Raw genomic sequence first — 6,174 nt, forward strand, 5'->3', positions numbered from 1 at the left:
CTCTCCGCGGCCACACACAGATGGTGCACAGATGATGAGCTTGAGAGAGGTTCTTGCCCAGTCCCGCATCTGAAATAGATCTAACGGAGTGCAGGCCTTTAATGACACTTCTGAATTTAGTGGCCGTCATTTATGGGTGTGTTCCACTTCTCTTTTTTTTAGCTCACCCTGTTTTTCTCTTCCTCTGAGGTTCAAGGCCTGGTGAGGGAATGGAGATCGACACTCTGAATAGATGGAAAGATAACAGTTTTGTTACTAACCTCTAGAAAGGGGTACTCAATCATATTTAGTCCATGACCCAACCTTTATTTTTTTTTTGGTTACATAATTTTTTGCATCCCATACTAGATTAGATTTCAACTATACCATGGGTGTTCTTTTGTATGTATTTGTTGTTAATATATTAATTCTATGACTAAATACATTTTAAATGTACTTTATATTTTACTCTCACTTAACAAAAAAGTAGATGTGTTGATTTGACATATATGTGTGTGTGTGTGTGTGTGTATTAGTGCTGTCAAATGTTTAATCCCCCAAAAAAACATTTTTTGTTTACATAATATGTATTTTTTTTACTGTGTATATTTATTATTATATATAAATGCACACACATACAGTATATATTTTTCAATATTTACATGTATATATTTATATTACTATACTTTATATTATATATAAATAGATTTAATATGTAAACATATGTTTTCTTGAAATGCATGCATTTGTGTGCATTTATATATACATAATAACTGGTCACACAAAATGTAAACAAAACCTTTTTATTTTGGATGGGTTTTATTTTTGGAAACAATTCATTTTGATCACAATTGATCGTTTGTTTTCATTTTTTTTTTTTTTTTTCAAAATCTATTTTAATTGATCTTTACTCTCACTTCACTATTTGATTAAAAAAAAACCTGGCTGTGTTTGTTTACAGTGAAAGTACATCTGCAAAACAAGGATTTATCTGACTTCCTCATGAAAAACTTGTTCTGTCTGAATGCGACTATAGATATTCAATGAAGTTATTCATACTTGTTTACCATTTTGTGATTTTGTTATAAATGATAAGCCTTTCTCACTTCAGTAGTCTTCATAGTTTATAGAGGCCCCATAAGAATCCTTAAATAAAGTACAGTAGTCACAAATAGCACCTTGATGGAAAGTACTGTAAGTACAATGGGCCTGGTGAGGATAGGTTATGTGCAGATGACACATTAGATACATTTGTATATCAGAAGCACAGTCGTGACTCATACAGATTTCCCTTGAGCTTATTTTAACTTTGGTGTTACTCTTCAGCGGTCCCAGTCGTTTTGTCCCTCTAGTTGCTCTCAAGAGACCTTGACTGCACAGAGATGTCAAATATCTGCTACTTGAATGATTTAAGGGTCTTTAAGTGTTTGTACTTTCAGGGTGGAAATGTGTTCATAATCTATATCTTCAGTTCATATAAAAATGATGTGTGTGTTTGCATGTTCATATTATACAGGTACACTGCTGGACACGAGTGGTCTGTATGATGAGGAAGCCAGCTCACCAGAGAGCCTACAAAAGTAAACTGAACACAAACGCAAATATATGTATATAGATTACGCATTCATGACAGACACACTCAGTCTAACTGCATTGGTCTGACAGGGTTATGGAGAATGAAGAGGGGAGAAAAGAGTACTTGGTGTTCCCTTCTAGCAAGAACCATTGTCCCAGCCAGAAGGGGCGCAAAATCCCCCTGAAAGGCAATGGTAGGAGAATCGATTACATCCTTTATAAAGAGGAAGGCCTGCAGCCAGACTGGAAAGTGGTGAGTTCTGATTAATAAACCTACTTCCTTTTTCGAGTGAATTATGCAAATAATAACTAAACACTGTGACTAATATTGACAGGGAATGCAGAAACACGGGACTGCACATGGGAGGTCAATAAACAAATGACCTTTATTTGGAATAAAATATAATCATACTGCCTGTGCTGTATCTGTAGTATAAATTATATATAATTTGCAATAGAACATACTGCACTGGATATCATATCCTACCATTTTTATCTTTAGAATTTTTTTTTTACTGGATGCCAAATGTATTATATAAATAGGTCATATGACAACAGTGTAGCATCCTGCTTTTGAAATATTAACTTTATATTCAAAATAAACTATTAGATTTGCCCTGTGCTTCTACTGTAATAAAACAGATGTGTATGTGTGTGTGTGTGTGTGTGTGTGTGTGTATACTAATAAAATTACAAAAGCACATAAACAAATTACTTCAAAAAAGGGCATGTAGAATTTTAATAAATGCTAAAACAGCATATAAATAATACTAACTTTATAATTTGCAACTACAAATTTATATCACAAAATTTTGAGAGAAAAAAGTTAGAACTGCAAGTTTAAATCTAGAAATTACTTTTTACAATTTTCTATTCAGTGGTGGCTTCCCTGGAATTAAATAATTTGTCAAGAAAAAGTTCAAATGTAATTTAAAACTCTGCATTTTAACATATGAAATAAATATTCAAATGTACTGTATTATATATTAGGTTGACTATTAGTGTGCAGCTGTATTATCTTCACTTTGTTTATCACACTGGAAAAGTTGAGTGCATGCATTATGGGATACAATATTTCACACAGTATGTTTTGTGTCCATCTTACTGAACATACTCTCATATACGCATTTCAAACCGAACGATTCATTGAACCATTCCTATTACATTTGGAAATAAAAGAGCTTAAAATGTGTGAAATATGATTTTCTTAGTGCCACTGCTCTCAACAAGCCAGCCCAAATGACGTAACAGGCACTGTGCTGTCTGCCCAGTGGCATAACGTTCGGGGAAGGGCCAAAGGACAAGGACTGCAAAAGTCCCTGCAAAAACCTCCCTTTTTTGGGGTGCGTCAAAACATGATGAACTTATAGCAACAATAGCCAAAGAGATAAGAGATAGTCAAAAACATCAATTATTGGCAACATTAGGAGCATTTGGCATTTCCATTTAATGTAGGCCTGTTACATTCCAGTTACATTTTTCTTTGGCCTATGATTATTATGAAGTTACCTTTATTATTAATGAATTTGCCCTGCAAAACCGCATAACTGATGTGCTGCGAGGATAACAGAAGATAAGGCTATTTACTCCTCAAACTAAATGTTTCAAAAAAGGTATTTTAAAACAGGTCTGTTTTCAATTAAATATAGGCCAATAAATTCCATTATCGGCATATGTTGAAATAGAATCGTCTCTCATCGTCTCTGAGAGAACATGCTTTTTTACATAGTTTATTGAATGATATTAAGATGTTCACCGGCATAATTCTTGTGTGATATCCATTGTCTTGCGTTTATGATTTAAAACAGAAATATTTCCGAAAAAGATAAATGGTATCTGACACATCTGTTTTAATTCACATATTCACAGAGCTATACATTTCTATATGATATATTTCTTGCTGTTATTTTAATATTTCTTAAAAACTTGATCTATCACCCCTCAAAGGATATAGAGGAGTTCAGCTTCATCACTCAACTTGCTGGATTGACTGACCACCTCTCAGTGGCTGCAAGATTGATTGTGTCAACTGGAGAAGAGGAGACTTAGGACCCGGCCATAATTAAAAAAAAAAATCAATGCCACGAAGAAAGAGGGGAGAGGCAAAGCGAGAGAAGTGAGTGAAAGGAAAAACAGCAGGAGGAGGCATTCGTCAAACTTCCCGACAGATGAGGGCAGGGTGATTGAGAGGGTTGGTAAGTCATAAAAAACGATGGATGAGATAGATGGAGAACACAGACAAGAGATGGGGTGAAGGGAAGGAGAAAACCACCAATCAGCTCAAAGCAGCATAAAGGTGTGTGATTTTGTGGACCTTGGTTCTCCATCCACCCCAGGACTCTGTGTTTACATCTGAACTGAAGAACAAAATTAAAGATTTACTCACCTTTGCACTTCTGAAGCTTCTCTGGGGCCCTTAAAGGGGCAGAGGCCATTTTCTGGTGCCATGACCCGGATATCCGAATGAAGGCTGTTGCATGGAAGAATGCATACATTGACTATTCCGGTTGTCCTGTCACACAATAGGGACAAGGATGTGTACGTCTGTGTGTTTAAAGTTCCACCGCAAGATCTATCCCTCAGCATTCTTCAAAAGACCTCAGCAAGTGTCTTTCTTTTCTAAAGTCTTTCTAAGGTTTCTATGGCCTTGCGCCATCTTTTTAGGGAGTTTATATACTGATATACAATACTGATCAAGGTTGCATTGTATGGCCTCATGTAACACTAAGTTAAATGATTGAGAACATGTTTTGTTGACCGCTGGGATATCAAGTCCTGAAGTATGGCAGAGGATGTCATCGCTCAAAACTATGGGAAAACTGAGCAATTAATGGGGATTCAACCTCAGACTGTTGGTAGGTGCATGTTTCTCAGTGCACTGCCATGTTTGTCATGGCCTGCATGTTTGACGTGAAATCCTGTGACGCAATCAACACAGGGTATTTTTCACACACAAGCCCCCTCCCCTAACACTTTTCCTTCTTGCAGTATTGCTGTGGCTCAATCACAGGAGAATGATGTCGTAAAGGGCATCGCATTTACACTGTTTACATATTTGAGCCAAGATTGTCGTCCCCTGCAAATGTTTACACACTTATCAGGCAATGGTACCCCAAAAACTACCCCAGGTAGACCCACTGAAGCTCGCTCTTCATGTGTTAACACAATTGCTTTTATACTCTCTAAAATTCTCTTGTTATAAGTTGTTATTATTGCTAATATTGTTATTATTATCATTATTCTTATGATTAATATGATTCGTAGATTTGACATGTGCTTTTTACAAATGACTACATTCCCCATGATGCTTTAATCTGCTTTTTGCTGTGTTATAGGTTTCAGCAGTGTAGTGTAGAGCTCCGCCCTGTTTTGACTGACAGACTAATTGGCCAATCAGTATGCCTATAAACAACTTTAGAACTAAATGCTGTGTTCCGTTCAGTTTTGAATGCGCTAGGGAATGCAACTGAAGCACCAGATCCAAAAGGCATTATATGTGTTTTTGCATATGTATTCTCTGTAGATGAGGAAATACATGCTAAAATACTAAAATAATAACAGAACATATTTTTTCATCAATGGTTTGAAATGTTTTGAGCATGGAGAGTAACTCTTAAGAGTTGGATCTTGTTAGTGAATCAGCATCAAACACGATAGATACTTTTTGAAGTCCGGTTCCTGAATAATTGACTCTTTTGAGCAATAAAGTTGAAAAAATTGACTGTTTTCGATTGACCAAAAATAACTTATTCAAAAGCTTCACTTATATACATAGCTGATTCACTAAAAAGAACAGACTCTTAAGAGTTAGTGTTCATGACAATGTCTAGTTAAAAAACACATTTTACATGAGTTTTGTCAGTATTTTATAAATATTAATAAATAAAAGATTTCATGTTTTTGTTTATTTTTTAATTTTTATTTACTATAGCCTACAAGGTCAGAAAAAAAGAACTGAAAAGTCATTAAAAAGTGCGTAAAAATATTTGTACATTTTATTGTATTTATTCAGCAAATCATTTTATTTGTTTAATGGAATAAGTTTGTGGTTGGAAGCCAGTGATAGAAACATCCCACGTCAAACTTTGGATGAAACGCAGCACTGATCTAGTCCCAGTGCACCCTCAAGCCACTAATTTTAATCTTGCACATCATTCTTCAATCAGGTCAGTGTGCCATAATAATTAACCCTATCCAGACCCACCAGTACTAATGCCTATAAGGGAGCACAGGTTATGATTCAGATTATCTCTTGGTAACCCATGTTCATTTAATTTGAAATAAAGCTCTTCCTATCATATCTAAACTGACGTCATTTTTCAAGGACACTGTCAAAGGGTCAGACAGGGAGGGATGTAGTAGAGATGCATGCAGTGAAATAATGAAGCTTCACAATTTCTCACTCTCATGGCTGTAAATTTAAGATCTTACTGTTCTCTATATATTGTTTTCGAAACTATGTACTTTTTGTTGTTTTTTTCTCTTTTCTTTTAAATTTCGAGGAATGCTGCTTGCTTCAAGCTTTCAGCTGGTCAGGCTCTCAAGGGGAAACATGGAAAGGGAAAAGCTTTCTCAGTGTCAGCTCTTTTTAAATGCATCTTGGTTCTGCTTTTTATTAAA

General features: G+C 35.4%; 1 long non-coding RNA gene across 1 annotated transcript; it reads left to right on the top strand.

Annotated features, from left to right (window-relative positions):
* The first annotated feature begins 1,393 nt into the window (after positions 1 to 1,393).
* Positions 1,394 to 6,174, top strand: LOC113043501 (uncharacterized). The gene is made up of 3 exons (XR_003275740.1): positions 1,394 to 1,559; positions 1,645 to 1,807; positions 3,502 to 6,174. It is a non-coding gene; the product is annotated as an uncharacterized LOC113043501 (long non-coding RNA).

Source organism: Carassius auratus, chromosome 25 (assembly GCF_003368295.1).
Source record: "Carassius auratus strain Wakin chromosome 25, ASM336829v1, whole genome shotgun sequence".
NCBI classification, from domain to species: domain Eukaryota; kingdom Metazoa; phylum Chordata; class Actinopteri; order Cypriniformes; family Cyprinidae; genus Carassius; species Carassius auratus.